Below are 18,480 nucleotides of genomic sequence, written 5' to 3' on the forward strand. Positions count from 1 at the left end.
CACTGGACGCAGTACATACGGTGATATCGCAAACCGGTTCGGCTTGTTAGGGCTATAAAAGCTAAACAATTGTGATCACGTTAGTTTATTTCCACTGAGCTTCCACACCACCGTAGATCATCTTTGAAAACAGTGTCTTCTGGTGTTTGGTACGTAGATGATGTCAGTCATTGCGCGTTACTTATATTAGACTGCGCAGTCATAATAAGGGGCAAAGTTGGGCTATTGATCAATAATTTACAGGAACAACGTTTATCGTTTAGTAGGATTAGTGCCTTCATCATTAATTTATGTTTAGATTGTAATTTATAGAATTACGAGATCCTAAGATCTGCTTCAGGGGGCAGTCAGAAAGGGACAAATCTTCATTTTGCGTTTATTATTTTCTGTTGCGCACATACATTTTACACCCACCTGGAGGAGCATCTTGGACCTCGTCGTTACGGGCACTTGGATAATTGAAGAGTGGTTTTGGAGTTCCGGTTCACCTTGGAACTCCCTGCTTCTAGAGTTCCCATGCAATTGTTTTGGTACTGACAGCTTTCGTGCATGCTACATTCGGTTCTGCAGCTACTTTTACAACTGTCGTCCTCTTTTTCTTCTCGTTACAGTCCTCTTGAATGACAGTCCGTCAAGATCACTCAATATACTATTTCGTCCGCGTTGTGATTTACCAGAAGTTCTTCCGCTTACCCTGTATAGAGTACGAATCTTTGATACGCTGCCTCTGGAAAATCCAAACACTTCGGCTATCGTGGTTACGAGAGCACCCACCAAACGACCACCACCAGTTTGCCCTCGTTCGAAGTCACTTAGCTCCGATATAATGCATTCATAACTACACAGAACACTCTTCTGACCGCGCCTGACACTTGAAACATATCGAGGACACTGCACAGGTGCCGTTCGCGGTCAGAAACACCAGCGCACCTGCAGGCTTGGCTAGCATTTGAATCTAGTATGTTTAAGCCTGAATTTCTCGCGGTGTTTCCATGTGCTCGTCCAACACATGTAGATACCACGGGTAGATAGCTAATTACCTGTCGTTTCATCACCTCCGAAAGTGATCGTTAATTATTCAGTTATTACGATAACACTACTTTTGTAAATATATATTTCGGCAGTAATATGGGCCTACTGGAATTTGTGTTTGTTTACGAGTACTGCGAATGAGAGCGACCATTGCCGCTGCAGCGTGTCGTCCCTCCAGCGGCATCTACCTGGCTTGAAGGCTAATTGAAGTAGTAATTAAATCAATACCCTAAGCTGTCAACAGTTGAAAATGTGTGTCCTGACCGGGACTCGAACCCGGGATCTCCTGCTTACATGGCAGACGCTCTATCCATCTGAGCCACCGAGGGCACAGAGCATAGTGCGACTGCAGGGATTTATCCCTTGCACGCTCCCTGTGGGATCCACATTCCCAACTTAATGTCCACACGCTACATTCGTAGTGCCCCTGCCCATTACACTCATTACTTGCGGCAGACAATCTCACCGAGTCCCGTAAGAGTTCGGGCAATACGTGTGCATCCAGCACAGAAGAAGAAGGTCAATGACCGGTTAGCCTTAACTATATGAAGATGATATCTGTTCTTTCGGCCAGTGACCTTCTTCTTCTGTGCTGGATGCACACGCATTGCCCAAACTCTTACTGGACTCGGTAAGATTGTCTGCCGCGAGTAATGAGTCTAATGGGCAGCGGCACTACGAATGTAGTGTGTGGACATTAAGTTGGGAATGTGGGTCTCACGGGGAGCGTGCAAGGGATAAATCACTGCAGTCGCACTATCCTCTGTGCCCTCGGTGGCTCAGATGGATAGAGCGCCTGCCATGTAAGCAGGAAATCTCGGGTTCGAGTCCGGGTCGGGGCACACATTTTCAACTGTCCCCGTTGATGTATATCAACGCCTGTCGACAGCTTAGGGTCTTGATTAATTATCATTTCATTCTAAGAGAGCTGCATAGTCACCGATGGTACATGTTCTTTCGGATACTTTCGAAAGAACAGATACCATCTTCGTATATGAAGGCCAATTGGTTGAAGGCAAAGTCTCTAATGACCGTTTACTTCCTACGAGAAACGATCAGCCATACACACTGAAGCACTCTGATTTCTTTCGTTTACATTCACCTTCATAGCTGAGTGGTCAGCGCCTCAGAATCTAATGCAAGGGGCCCAGGTTTGTTCCCGGCTGGGTCGAAGATTTTCGCCGCTCTTGGACTGGCTTTTGTGTCATCATCATCATCATCATCATCATCGACACAAAATCTTGCACCAGGCGACTAGTCTACAAGACGAGAGCCTCTCACCACACGACATCTCATTTCACTTTTCGTTTAAAAAAGATTTTTGCTTGCAGCAATTTATTATTAAGCAAACTGCCTTCCCGCAGTGGTAACACCGGTTCCCATCAGATCACCGAATTTAAGCGCTGTAGGGCTTGGCTAGCACCTGTATGGGTGACCGTCCGATATGCTGAGCGCTGTTGGCAACCGGGGTGCACACGGCCCTTGTGGGGCAAACTGAGGAGCTACTTGATTGAGAAGTAGCGGCTCCGGGCACGAAAACTGACATATGGCCAGGAGAGCGGTGTGTTGACCACATGCCCCTCCATATCCACATCCAGTGACTCCTAGAGGCTGAGGATGACACGGCGGTCGGTCAGTACCGTTAGGGTCTTTCGAGACCTGTTCGGAGTCTTGTTTTGAATGTACTATTAATGCAGTATGACCCAGACGTGTGGTGTCTACATCTACATCTACATCTACATCCATACTCCGCAAGCCACCTGACGGTGTGTGGCGGAGGGTACCTTGAGTACCTCTATCGGTTCTCCCTTCTATTCCAGTCTCGTATTGTTCGTGGAAAGAAGGATTATCGGTACGCCTCTGTTTGGGCTCTAATCTCTCTGATTTTATCCTCATGGTCTCTTCGCGAGATATACGTAGGAGGGAGCAATATACTGCTTGACTCTTCGGTGAAGGTATGTTCTCGAAACTTTGACAAAAGTCCGTACCGAGCTACTGAGCGTCTCTCCTGCAGAGTCTTCCACTGGAGTTTATCTATCATCTCCGTAGCGCTTTCGCGATTACTAAATGATCCTGTAACGAAGCGCGCTGCTCTCCGTTGGATCTTCTCTATATCTTCTATCAACCCTATCTGGTACGGATCCCACACTGCTGAGCAGTATTCAAGCAGTGGGCGAACAAGCGTACTGTAACCTACTTCCTTTGTTTTCGGATTGCATTTCCTTAGGATTCTTCCAATGAATCTCAGTCTGGCATCTGCTTTACCGACGATCAACATTATATGATCATTCCATTTTAAATCACTCCTAATGCGTAGTCCCAGATAATTTATGGTATTAACTGCTTCCAGTTGCTGACCTGCTATTTTGTAGCTAAATGATAAAGGATCTATCTTCCTGTGTATTCGCAGCACATTACACTTGTCTACATTGAGATTCAATTGCCATTCCCTGCACCATGCGTCAATTCGCTGCAGATCCTCCTGCATTTCAGTACAATTTCCCATTGTTACAACCTCTCGATACACCACAGCATCATCTGCAAAAAGCCTCAGTGAACTTCCGATGTCATCCACCAGATCATTTATGTATATTGTGAATAGCAACGGTGCTATGACACTCCCCTGCGGCACACCTGAAATCACTCTTACTTCGGAAGACTTCTCTCCATTGAGAATGACATGCTGCGTCCTGTTATCTAGGAACTCCTCAATCCAATCACACAATTGGTCTGATAGTCCATATGCTCTTACTTTGTTCATTAAACGACTGTGGGGAACTGTATCGAACGCCTTGCGGAAGTCAAGAAACACGGCATCTACCTGGGAACCCGTGTCTATGGCCCTCTGAGTCTCATGGACGAATAGCGCGAGCTGGGTTTCACATGACCGTCTTTTTCGAAACCCATGCTGATTCCTACAGAGTAGATTTCTAGTCTCCAGAAAAGTCATTATACTCGAACACAATACGTGTTCCAAAATTCTACAACTGATCGACGTTAGAGATATAGGTCTATAGTTCTGCACATCTGTTCGACGTCCCTTCTTGAAAACGGGGATGACCTGTGCCTTTTTCCAATCCTTTGGAACGCTACGCTCTTATAGAGACCTACGGTACACCGCTGCAAGAAGGGGGGCAAGTTCATTCGCGTACTCTGTGTAAAATTGAACTGGTATCCCATCAGGTCCAGAGGCCTTTCCTCTTTTGAGCGATTTTAATTGTTTCTCTATCCCTCTGTCGTCTATTTCGATATCTACCATTTTGTCATCTGTGCGACAATCTAGAGAAGGAACTACAGTGCAGTCTTCCTCTGTGAAACAACTTTGGAAAAAGACATTTAGTATTTCGGCCTTTAGTCTGTCATCCTCTGTTTCAGTACCATTTTGGTCACAGAGTGTCTGGACATTTTGTTTTGATCCACCTACCGCTTTGACATAAGACCAAAATTTCTTAGGATTTTCTGCCAAGTCAGTACATATGATGTGTTACCAAAATCAAGATAAATTTAACAGTTTCTTTAAATCGAGGGAAATAACAAGATCGCTATTACCAGACACTATTTGTTTATTTACACTACGCGTTTCGGAGAGGTAAACCTCCATTATCAGGTGGGTTTATGTGGATTAATATCGCATATATGTGTTATGTTATGTCACCAGTGGTCAGAGATCCTTTCCATGTAGTGTGCGGAACTGAGTAAGAGCCACTGGTTTCTCCAAAGTCATAACACAAAACATACATGCCTTATTAATCCGTATACATCGATAGATGATAGAGGTATAAACTTCAGAAATATGTCGTAAAAATATATATCACTAGTGACTGGTGACAGTGAAGTTGTTTCATTTGATATCGATAACAGTCACGATGAAACCTACGCAAATAGTTCGAATTTAAAGTTTCTTCAAACAAATCTTTACTAGTGAAATATTAAATGTGACAAAATACTGTTACATGTTACGTGGATGCTTGCTATGCAGGACTATAATTCCATGTATTCAAGTTCATCTTGAATAACGGCCTCCAGTCTGTGTCTGAAGTGCGTGAATGCACGACAAAATGTGTCTGAATCCATGGCGAATGCTGCCTCGATGGCAGCCGCTGATAACGTGGCATTGGGGTGTGGAAATTTGTTGCAGATCCATTCAACTTCTTTCCTTCCGTCGTACAAATGCTATTTTTTGAAATCTTCGATCGGTCGCGAAATGGAAACTACGGTGAAAATCCAAATGCTTTACTTGCAACGCTTAGCTACACCTTCGTAGTCACCACTTCAGGTGAGGCATTTGCCGTAGTGTGATATCAACTTTCTAATACCCTCGTGGTAGAAGGCAGCCGCCCGCGATTTCCACCAATACCCTGTGCTGGCCTGCAGCCCATTGTCTGTGCCAATATGCTGTCCTTATAGACAGCGATTCATGTGAGTGAAGAGATTAAAGTCAGAGGTAGCCAAGTCCGGACTGTATGATGGGTAATCAAACACTTCCTATCAAAAACGCTACAGGAGCGTTTACATCTGCAGTATGTGACCGAGAGGCCAGCCGGGGTGGCCAAGCGGTTCTAGCTGCTATAGTCTGGAACCGCGAGGCCGCTACGGTCGCAGTTTCGAATCCTGCCTCGTGGATAGATGTGTGTGATGTGCTTAGGTTAGTTAGGTTTAAGTAGTTCTAGGTTCTAGGGGACCAATGACCTCAGATGTTAAGTCCCTCTAGTGCTCAGAGCCATTTGAACCAATATGTGACCGAGAATTGTCATGAATCCCAAGAGAGTGACATTATGTGGGCTGCATAAAACCAGGCGAAACCCCTCAGCACGACTTCACATTTGGAGGAAGAATTACTTCATAGCCATCTCTAAGTGCTCACTGTGTGCATAAAACTGAAAAGTGTGACGTGACGCGATAGTCGGGCATCCTAAACACACTGCGCAAAGCATCTGCACGAAGCTTCACCGGATTTTCATTGTGGATTTTATTTCAGGGTCAACCGGAAGCGGAAAAAAATGGCTCTCTTAATGCAGGGGGCTTAAATCAGGGCTATTGTCATGTCAAAACTCCGAAGTCCAAAACATATCAAAATTGCCTAATATCTAGTTTCATACCGAATATCTTAAATGGGACGGTGCATCGTCTTGCTCAAAAGCATACAGAGTTCCAGACACCGCTGTTTCTATTCATAGGTACACAACAACTGAATAACATCCACGTAAACTTCTTTTGTGACAATTTCATTTATGTTTTTCCTTTAATAATGAGGGTGTGACATGTCGCTGGACACAACACATAGCACGTGAAGACTGGTAAGAAATTTTATTCTGGAGACTATGCTGACGTCCTCCGTATCTAGGATTACCAACTGTACGTCCAACTTTCCAAAGCTTGTTTTAAAGTCCAGCTGGATTTTTTTTTCTTTCATAGAAAATATCCGACTCTTTGGTAAGGAAGTTACATTTCATCATCTAAAGAATTTCAGTGTACTGGACTGAATTATACACCACTGGCCATTAAAATTGCTACACTAAGAAGAAATGCAGATGATAAACGAGTATTTATTGGACAAATATATTATACTAGAACAGACATGTGATTACATTTTCACGCAATTTGGGTGCATAGATCCTGTGAAATCAGTACCCAGAACAACCACCTCTGGCCGTAATAACGGCCTTGATACACCTGGGCATTGAGTCAAACACAGCTTGGATGGCGTGTGCAGGTACAGCTGCCCATGCAGCTTCAACACTATACCACAGTTCATCAAGAGTAGTGATGCGACGAGCCAGTTGCTCGGCCACCATTGACCAGACGTTTTCAGTTGGTGAGAGATCTGCCGAATGTGCTGGCCAGGGCACCAGTCGAACATTTTCTGTATCCAGAAAGGCCCGTACAGGACCTGCAACATACGATCGTGCATCATCCTTCTCAAATGTAGGGTTTCTCAGGGATCTAATGAACGGTAGAGCCACGGGTTGTACCACATGTACCACACGTTGGGATCCAGCACGGCGTTCCGTATTACCCTCCTGAACCCACCGATTCCATATTCTGCTAACAGTAATTGGATCTCGACCAATGCGAGCAGCAATGTCGCGATACGATAAACCGCAATGGCGAAAGGCTACAATCCGATCTTTATCAAAGTCGGAAACGTGATGGTATGCATTTCTCCTCCTTACACGAGGAATCAGAACAACGTTTCACCAGGCAACACCGGTCAACTGCTGTTTGTGTATGGGAAATCGGTTGGAAACTTTCCTCATGTCAGCACGTTGTAGGTGTCGCCACCGGCGCGAACCTTGTGTGAATGCTCTGAAAAGCTAATCATTTGCATACCACAGCATCTTCTTCCTGTCGTTTAAATTTCGCGTCTGTAGCACGTCGTCTTCGTGGTGTAGCAATTTTAATGGCCCGTAATGTAAGTTGCTCTCACATAGCTGTATATTTTTCACGGTGCTCGCTGTCAATGGTGTAACAGTTGGAGAAATGTTGTATTTGTTATAGACGTACACGATACCGCGATTCGAGATAGTGTAGTTTGTCTAGCACTATCTCGATATATTTACGCTCTGAAACAAAAGCTTGTTAATTAATGATTAGAAATTGAGTTTTCGAATATTATCGCTTTAGTGCTGACTCATTGAGAATTTTAGTGAAGTACTGTCGCTGAATACGATTGCGTCCTACTAATTAGAAGTAAGTAGTAGAGAGAGCATAAAAAAGACAGTGTATGTTCTCAGACAAAATAATGGCATATAAGGGAACTACGCACTTAGAAAGGTATCGTAGCACAGAAAAACATAAGAAGATTACACGAACCAGCTCTGCATGAAGCAGTGAGACTATAAATCGTAAGCCTCTAGTTAGAAGCCACACAGCCATAGTACACGGTTGTCAACCAATCAATGGATTGTTCTTGTAAATTAAATAGAAAACTATTTTGAAACCAGAGGTTGACCAAACTACATCTTGTGGAAGAACTAAAAACGAAGCCATTATAAATAACTTAATTGCTCCTCTCACAGTAAACATTACTATCAAAACATAGAAAGACATAGTTCTATACTTTGTCCGCCCCCACTAGCTCAGTGGTCAGCGTGACAGAATGTCAATCCTAAGGGCCCGGGTTCGATTCCCGGCTGGGTCGGAGATTTTCTCCGCTCAGGGAATAGGTGTTGTGTTGTGCTATTCATCATTTCATCTCCATCGACGCGCAAGTCGCCGAAGTGGCGTCATATCGAAAGACTTGCACCAGGCGAACGGTCTACCCAATGGGAGGCCCTAGTCACATGACATTTATTTAGTTCCATATTTTAGCCTGGGGCTAGATGCCAGTAATGATAGTCCGTCTGAACCGGTCTCGGAAGGCCCAACAGTACCGACTGACATCTGTGTCATCCTCCACCGATAGGTGTCTTTGGATACGGATATGGAGGGGCAAGTGGTCACCACACCACTTTCCCTGCTTTCGTCAGTTTTCGTGACTGGAGCCGTTACCTTCCAGTCAAGCAGCTCCTCAAATGGTCTCACGAGGGCTGAGTGCACCCCGCTGGCCAACACCGCTCGACAGACCCAGATGGTCACCCATTAAAGCGCTAGCCTCGGTGATCTGACGGGAACCGGTGTTACCACTGCGGCAAGGACGCTGGCTTCAGTAATCACACTGTAATGAAAATTTTCCCAGTTGTAATTCAATATTTTGATATTGAAAGAGACGATATACACCAAAACCGTCTCTAATGATGTCGATGTAGACGGGACGTTGAATGCCCTGCGCATATGTAGCATAATCAGAGTGTATACACGTACAAGAAAAAAAAATTCCCAGATTTCCTGGTTAAAAATACACTTTCTGCTGAGTGAAGATACACTTTTTCCATGTTAAGTGACAGTATACTTTTCTTTGGAACTGTAAAACTTATCAATCCTTTGAATGGTTATGGTTTTATACCCAGACGTAGAATTTCCCGGACCTTTCGAAAACGAAAAATATTAGAAAAAAAATGGGAAGATCTTTGATGTGCAGGAACATGTACGCTGCATATTTTCCCATTATGAAAGTACAAATTGGAATACCACCAAAGACTGCATGTTACTTTCCGAAGCATTGAAATCGAGATTGCAATGCGCTTCTGCAAGCCAGTCATAGCTCATGTCACGTGATCTCGCCAGCTGATGATAGCGGATATTCAGAGCATAGGACATGTGATGTAGTCAGCTAATAGCAACATCACTGTTAAGTAGTGCGAACACACAAACAGGAAAAGTTAATGGTTTAAATTAATATCATAGTTATGCTACAAGAAAAACAAAAGCTATCACATATAGTATTGGCATCAAATGGTTCAAATGGCTCTGAGCACTACGAGACTTAACTTCTGAGGTCATCAGTCCGCTAGACCTTAGAACTACTTAAACCTAACTAACCTAAGGACATCACACACAGCAATGCCCGAGGCAGGATTCGAACCTGCGACCTTAGCGGTCGCGCGGTTCCAGACTGAAGCGCCTAGAACCGCTCGGCCACAACGGCTGGCTCGTATGTCCAGATTCGGATGTAAATTTTCTTATAATACCAGTACTGTATTATCTCCTGCTAGGTTCTTCATTAAGGCACAATGCCATACGTGCTAAAAGATGAAAACATGCACTTTTGAAATGCAGCTAACAGTTGAAACTATTCAATAGTGTGGAATTAAACAGTTCGTTTCAAGTAAATTGACTGACTCAGAGGAAAAGATTATATAGCCAAATTTCTTTAGCAAACCGACAAAAAAAACTTCATTTTTTTTGTAAGGCGATTAATGCTTGACTGTCAGAAAGATGGAAGTAAAATAAATCTGAAACTAATAACATATTTTAGCCTTCCATAATTATCAGAATGTATTTTAATGCACTTGATAGCTCCCGGTCACAGAAATCCGTTTTGTTTTCATTTGTCACGAGAGCAATAAACAAAGAGGAAACGGCCGCAGGTTCGAATCCTGCCTCGGGCATGGATGTGTCTGATGTCCTTAGGTTAGTTAGGTTTAAGTAGTTCTAAGTTCTAGGGGACTGATGACCTCAGATGTTAAGTCCCATAGTGCTCAGAGCCATTTGAGCCATTTTTGAACAAAGAGGAAAAATCAAAATCTCTAAACGTAAACAAGGGGCACGTGGAGACTCCCCACCTCCCCACTACAACTCACAGACTGCTCTGTGCATCAGCCCCGGTGTTCGAGGAAATGTAAGACATGTTATTTGGTCTTAAATGTGCCAAAGTGCAGTGTCACGCCTCTTCACACAGCATTCTTCTATCGCACGCCACTGTCTTTCTCTCTGTGGAATTCAAACATATAATAATTTGTGATGGATGCCATTCACGACAGAGGGAATTAAAATGTCCTGTGGTGCCTCTCCTGCCCCCAGTCGGCCAGTTTGACATCCAGCCACTCTTTTTTTTAAAAAAAAAAATACTCGCAATTAATATTGGTTGGTGTTATTTCTAGCCGGCCGCGGTGGTCTAGCGGTTCTGGCGCTGCAGTCCGGAACCGCGGGACTACTACAGTCGCAGGTTCGAATCCTGCCTCGGGCATGGGTGTGTGTGATGTCCTTAAGTTAGTTAGGTTTAAGTAGTTCTAAGTTCTAGGGGACTTATGACCTAAGATGTTGAGTCCCATAGTGCTCAGAGCCATTTGAACCATTTTAGCCATTTTGTTATTTCTAAACGGAGAACAACAACTCTTCAGAAAATTTGCACTCGTTATTGCCTGTTAGCTAATAACTTGCTCTTTTGTGTGAGATAAAACTAAGTACACATTTTTTCAATCCTTAAGACCTAGCATTTTTTCTCTCTAACCATGCTACAGCTTTACAAGGCGCGCTTTCCTTTCTGGGAAATAATCTATTACCTCATCAAAGTTCGTCAAACGTTTTGCTACATGAAAAAACAAAATGTCATTGTCTAATACTGAAAAAGCTGTTAATACAAACAGTACCCAAGACTGGTGTGGTTTCTCGATAAGATTACGTGTATTTTGTCACTGTCTGCTAGATAAAACGAAATAGGTCTGTCTAATATTGCAACAATTGTAACTCACACCAAATAAACGAGACTGTTTTGGCACAAATGTCCATTTTTATAACACGACATAATATAATTAACGAAGAACCAATATAAAATGCCTAATAGGCCTACTACAAGCAAAAAGCTCTATGTTCGGAAATAGTTTCACATTTCATTCGTACACTCCAGATTGCAAAGCATGAGATCGAAAAGTAATAGTACGAAATGTTTATATAAATTTGGAATTGTCGTATTCTTACATAATTTGTGTGATGTCCCCGATTTTTCTCCTTCCTCTTTCTGACAAACAGTCTTGGCATCGCTAATTCTGTAACTATTCCTGCCAGTGTCAAAACTTATTATCTGGTTAACTTCACTAACCCTACCACAATCAACGGTTTAGTTATCCCGCGTTTATTCTCCGGTTAGGCGTTATTACGTGTTCGTACAACGCTTTTTCCGCGCTACTCCCAAAATAGAACTTAGGCGGCTGCTACTGGGGACTGTGCAAATGGCCCTTACTAATGTAGCGGTCTGTGCAAAAATGTTCAGTAAAAATTTTATTTTCATGGATACACCGAAGATAATACGAAATCTTTGTTACCTGTTGTTCCTGTTAGTCGTTTATTTCCACTCTCGTAGTCTGAATCTAAGGAATTCGCTGGTAATTATAACAACCCTGATCATTCGTAAACCTGGTCAACCACATAAACAAACAGCGATTGGCGTTCACCCCTTCGGCTTTATTCCTCTCAGTTCGTACATCCCCGTCCCCTGCTGTCTGCAGGAAAGTTTATTTCTAGATGCGACGGGGATTCCCCTGGCAACGACATGACGTACACTATGCACGCATTCAAAAATCAACTTATGATTCATTCAGAAATAAACCTGGAATATGTTCAAAAATGTTCAAAAACCAACAGGGGTGGGTTTCAAAATCATATGAATAATCGATAGCCCAACGTGAGATGGATACTAGGCGCTTTGTGAAACAAGGTCTTTTCCCCTCAAGAATATGAATTTGGGGCCTCCATCCCCTGAAATTTCCACCTGGGGCAGATACGCCGGTTTGTCCCTAGTGAATCCGGCAACTTGCGCGCACCAGTAAAATTTTTCCGGGCAGCATCTTGCTGCTTGCTGCTACTGCTTATACAGTTAGCAGTCACACGTCTGTATCCAGAAGCGGGAGAAGGTACTACACATGCGCGACTCAGCTGCGCATGCGCATGAGCCCACTCGCATCTGCTCAAACGAGTCTAATGTAAACAGTTATGACGTCACGCTCATTGGAGGCAGATTGTTGTTACGAAGCACTGCATAGTCTTCCTAAGGCCTTTGACACATTTTGCTCCTGGCAGGCGCTTGTATGAGCACTGTGTTTTCTTGTTGTATAGGGCGCATTTCCTTCGCAACTTAAGTTTATTTTCGTTTTTTTCTCTCGTTGATGTTTTATTGCTCCAGTATAATTCTGCAGTAGCGGGATACAGTAATATCCTTTTTTAGAGTATTGTTTCTTACCAGTCAAAATTACAAAAATTTAGCTGAAAACTAAAACAAAAAATTCCTGGAATTATAAAAAATTTCCGTGTTTTTCCCGCTTTTCTCCCAGATGAAAAAATTCGTGGGTTTTTCCCGGATCTTCCGCTTGCTCCGGGTCGTATATACTCTGATAATTCCCTCCAACGTGTGACCGATTCTCTCCCTTTACATACGGGACCTTTCTTTATGAAAGTGTTGAACTTTTTCCACATGTATGCAGTATGCACAGAGGAACTAAAAGATTTATTACGAATTTCTGGACATATCTTGTCATCAACTCCTTAAATTTCCAAGGCCAGATAGATATCATTGTATCCAATAATAGAAAGGATTATTCAATTTTACCCATCACTCAGGATAGGAAATTTGTCTACAACAACTAGAAATTTTCTAAAGGATGACTTTTCATAGAATATCTTCTGATTCTCTCTCGATAACAAGCACACTTTTCATTGCAAAATGTTGAATGTATTAGAAACTGGAAAATAGACTTGAGAGAAAGTTCCCCCTCTCGGAGACAGACAAGCTTTGAATTCTTTTTCACAATAGTCGACATAATTGTCCTGAGATGTTCAGCAGCTGATAGGATAATTAATATAATACTCATTTATTGTTCCACCTAGTTGGAACAATAAATGAGAATTATCTTAATCTTTTTCACAAGCTGGCTTGGAAAAAGAGTGCATGGTATACATGGAAAATTTATCTTGTTTCTCTGAAACTTGTGTAAGGCATCTGGATTTTTTGGAACTTACATGAGCTTGATTCATAACGACAGTATCATACAGTATGACGTGCTCAGAAAATAATAATTATATTAAATCAACAAAAAGCAATAGCAGTAATCTCATGTACCAAAAACTAAAAAAACAATATCTACCAATATAAGGACAGGGGCATGCATAAGGAAGTTAAGGTGAAACGCATTTTGAAGACGAACCAAGCAGGTAGATAATGGAATTGGAAAACCCCACCTAACAGGAGAATGGTGAGCTTCAGCACAGAAAGGGATAAGGCCGGAAGAATACATTATTCCTCTTAACGTAAATATGGCCCGGACCGAGGGCAAATGGCTGGATGGCTTTAACAGGCCTAGGCGGCGACCCACCAAGAAAAATAAAATTCACCTCTAATGAGACAGTGATTGGCTAAAGCCATACTGGGCGATGCAGATGCGAGACGGTGGGGAGATCCCCATTATATAAAAGCATTTTGAGAACTAAAATTTCAAAGAATCTCTCTTGTCTCACAGCGGACTGCACAAGTGTGTGGAAAATAGTGAGGGCATTGAGAGCTTTACTTCTGCAAAGTGTGGATGATATGCTTCATGTATCATGGGGACAGATAGCATAGAGGTAGTTAATTATTCCTGCAGGAATTTTTGCAGGCAAAGAAATTGTGCATATTGCTCTGACCCTTAGCGAGTGTGCAATAGCCCTTATTTCGACTAGGGAAAAATTAACGTTCTATGGAACACAGGAAAGTTGAGACTGGGTGAATTCAGTCAATGCCAGAGTAAGGAATAAGCATTTCAGATCCAGCACAGACACAACGCCGTTGCAGATCCCACTTGGTAAAGTACCATTGCGCATTAGGCCACACTAAATGTTGGGTTGAGGTTTTGCTCAGTCCAACCTGCATACGCTTTGACCATTGCATATCAAAAGCTAGGATACTAACCTAGCCTCACATTGAATACATGAGAATTTTTCATTGGTTTAAAAAGTAAAATTATTCTCCACCAAATCAGTGCATTGACCAGCTCCGCCATCGTAGACGTCAACTTAGCTGATGAAGATTTTAATCATTCTTGTCTGTGATAAGAATTTTAATACATAGAGATAATGAAATTTAATAATCGCCAATTCAATATGTCCAAGAGTTAAATATTTTGTTAATGTGTGTTAGAAGTATTTGAACATGATTGTTGTGTATCACTCGACCCCTGAAAGCATAGTGATAAATTATATGTAGAATGAAAAACGGAATAGCTGTTTTGTCTTTCTAGAATAGACCCCAGCCTTTCACTTTCATTAATTAATGCATTCTAGTTACGTGACAGCAGCATTTCTTATTGCACCTAATATTAGCTGCATTACAGTGCTAGGTTCATATTTATCTACAATGTCTGTTTAACACCCTGGGCTTGAGAAGACAGTTCAGATGTTTTGTCAGTTTGCTCGTTTACAAATAGCTACCCTGCCAGGATTCGAAATTATAGCATTCTGATAGATTGTTTGCTTTTGACAGGTACAAAACACATAATCCTCCCAAACAATAAGCTGAAGCAAAGTAGCAAAAAATGTAAATGTGAATCAACTGTGAGTAAGTGTAGATAGAATTGTATTCTTTTATTTCTTATTTGCTCGCGCACCACGTCGCTGAATTGGGTTGCGTTGAGTTCTGACTCATCTCCAGTAACCATAAGGCTAAATAAAAGACGACGAGACGGGTTAAATTATTGAATATAGGACCGTGGATGATATTTTGGGGTAGAATCAAGTCATATGGTCAGGTGTTAACGCGTAGTCAGGTTCGGAAAATTCGCGAACAGCAGTGCTCAGTGGAACACTCAAATATGACAGAAAATAATAGATTAAGACAAAGAGAAGTTATGGAAGATCTTGATAGGATCGAGTTGGACACGCAGCAGGAAGTTCAGCGTGAACAACACGAGACAGAACACGTTGAAATGCCGAATGAGACCGAAAATGCAACACATGATGTTCAATATGGTCCATGCAATGGACATGAGGAATGCGTTTCTAATGAATCAGACGCTGAGTCTGTGGGTAGTAACTTTCAGCATATTGAGCCAAACGTAATCATATTATCAGGTAGGTTTGCAATAGCATGAAAGAACGAGTGTTAGTGCTCGTACACTATGTCCGAAAGTGAAGGAAACGGTTCACGAAAAACGAGATAGGGAATGGGTCTGAGCACTATGGGACTTAACTACTGTGGTCATCAGTCCCCTAGAACTTAGAACTACTTAAACCTAACTAACCTAAGGACATCACACACATCCATGCCCGAGGCAGGATTCGAACCTGCGACCGTAGCAGTCGCGCGGTTCCGGACTGAGCGCCTTAACCGCGAGACCACCGCGGCCGGCAGATAGGGAATGGTTACATCAGATAGCAACAGGCGAAAATGGTCTAGATGAAAACGCCATCATATTTGGAATGTAGCAGCGTTTATTACAACAATCTGAGTAATCAGAAAAGAGAATAGAAGGGCGCATAACACAAGGGCAAAAAAGAATTCAATGGGTGCATAACACTGGGACTGAAAGAAACTAACAAGGAAATACAAATAACGCGTGATAATATTCAAGGCCAATTAGATCTAATGCGAACTGAAGCTAAGGAATCGCAAATCACGCTTCAAACGCTCCTTCCAGGGCACAAACAATTGATAACAGACATTGACACAGTGCAAAGAGACACGGTTACGTTGCGTGAAGTTACGCAGCAAAGTGTCATGAAGTTACGCAGCAAAGTGTCAAAAAGGTTAAACAACAAGTCGAAGCTTTTGCCATCAAAGCGACGACGAAAGCGAGACATGTTATTGCTGAGATGACGTCTCAACGGGAAAAGCAGCATTAAAGAAATTCGATGCACGTTTTTTTAAAAAAATACAAGAGAAAAACTAACACGAACTTCAACGGCAGAGATCGGATGTGTTACGTTCGATCGAAAGTCGACGTGGCGTAGAAAGCGTAAGTGAGGAGTCGCAGACGACGAAGGTATTCACTTTAGTGTCGGTAGATACTACTGTGAAGACTGCAGGATCAACAGTTGCCGATAATACGACAGAAAGGGTACGTGAAATTACATGTGACATAGGAAAGAAAGGCACATGTGGATGTCAGTCCGAAACCACAAACCGCGAACGGGAAATTGGTCCAAACCACAACATCACGGTAACATAGTGAACAGTGTGGATTGCTGTCACTTGTTCAAGAAAGAATAACAGGTCAATCGGGAATAAAAGAATGTGGTTTGCATCAAGGTTCGCTACGTGACATACGCTGATCAAACCATACAGACGCGTTACGCAACGCCACAACCTGTAGGACGAATACTGACGGGCTACAGTACGGCGTCTAGCGAGCCAGAATTGCTTACACGTCAAGACACAGAGCCGGTAGCGGGCGTTATGCTGGCATATTGCGCAATGAGACCTGCAAGTGATTCTACGACACAAATGTCACAGAATAAACCAAGTTACACACGTCTGCGTTGATTTGACGCAAAGAAGGATAGAGTTCAAGTCTTCAAAACCCAGCAGATACATCACAGAGAGAAGCGAGATGTTTTGATGATAACCACTTTCTTACAGTGCGGAAATACCAGCACTCTGAGGAAGATGAAAATATTCTCCAACCACGCGCATTTATTGACCACTTTAAAGCAGGAATACCGACACATTGACCATTGAAACTTAAGTTAGATTTTAATGGTTCAAATGGCTCTGAGCACTAGGGGACTTAACATCTGAGGTCATCAGTCCTCTAGAACGTAGAACTACTTAAACCTAACTAACCTAAGGACATCACACACATCCGTGCCCGAGGCAGGATTCGAACCTGCGACCGTAGCGGTCGCGCGGTTCCAGACAGAAGCACCTAGAACCGCTCGGCCACCCCGGCCGGCAGTTAGATTTTATTTGCGCAAATGTGGAGGGAAGTGTTGTTGAAACTATGCAGAAGATAGCAAAAACTTGCGATTCGTATGATTCGTTTGGAGTTGCCTTTATAGCAAGATATTGGTCTCCTTAGGCTCAGATGAGAATAAAATATGGATTATTACAAAATGTCTCATTCTAAAATTCTCGTCTGAAAACAGCAGTCAGATTCTTTGAGAATATGGCTAAAAGGAACCAGTACTTAGATTACCCATATATCGGCGGAGAATTGATTCAAATACGCAAAACGATACTGCCAATGAAGTATCAACAAGCCTCGATAGGACGTGGGGGCGATAATGTAGAAACTATAAGAAAGTAGAATTAATGTATGAAAAAGACCCTCAAAGACGTCGCGATTCAGAATACGGTAATTCTAAAAGAACCCGTAATACTAAGGAGAATGACAATAATGGTAGCGATGTTACGCCAGTATTGGGATTGAATTTTGGACGAAATGGGAATAATTACGGAAATGAGAGTAGTGGAAACACCAGAGCACAGCGTAATGGATATGGCTTTAATAGCGGTTGGAACAGGCGGAATATAAACGAAAACAGGAATGTAAACTGGAGAACTCAAGATAACCGACAGACTGATTTTAATCAGAGATCGTCAGGTCCATGGAGAGAAAGCAGATGGGCAGGTGGTGCGAGAACGCAGCCACAGGCAAATACTTAGGGTAATTACCGGAGAAACGAACCACACATGGAGGTTGAATTACGACCACCAAATCCTGCGAAGCGTGAGGATGCGCTGACGTCAGGTATTGCATGCGACCACAGCAATAAATCGGTTAAGGTGTGACGTACAAGAATCGGAACTGGGAACAGGGGCGACAGAAAGATCATCAAAAACATCCGTACAGATTCTACAAATAGCGAGGAAGCCACAACTGAAATGTTGGGACGAGATAGTGTGGATTGACACTGACGATGAGGATGAACTCCCAGCATTTCCTACTAATGAACCATTTGATTATGACGAAGCGGTAATGTATACAATGCAGATGATTGATTCTGCACAGACGAAAAATGATTTTCAGCAGGATAATATAAATCCTACTGTAACCTGTAACGCCTGGATTGATCAAGACGATAGGATTATCGGCAAAATACGGCTAAGACAGGTCATAGAAAAAAAAGAGGAAAGTACGGATAAGTACACCTGATCAAAAGTTC

At 42.7% G+C, this 18,480-nt stretch overlaps 1 non-coding gene across 1 annotated transcript; it reads right to left on the minus strand.

Moving 5' to 3' along the window:
• Positions 1-1,287: 1,287 nt before the first annotated feature.
• Trnat-ugu (transfer RNA threonine (anticodon UGU)) lies at positions 1,288-1,362 on the minus strand. The gene has a single exon. It is a non-coding gene; the product is annotated as a tRNA-Thr (tRNA).
• Between the last annotated feature and the right edge of the window lie 17,118 nt (positions 1,363-18,480).

The sequence above is a fragment of the Schistocerca cancellata genome, chromosome 2 (genome assembly GCF_023864275.1).
Source record: "Schistocerca cancellata isolate TAMUIC-IGC-003103 chromosome 2, iqSchCanc2.1, whole genome shotgun sequence".
NCBI lineage: Eukaryota > Metazoa > Arthropoda > Insecta > Orthoptera > Acrididae > Schistocerca > Schistocerca cancellata.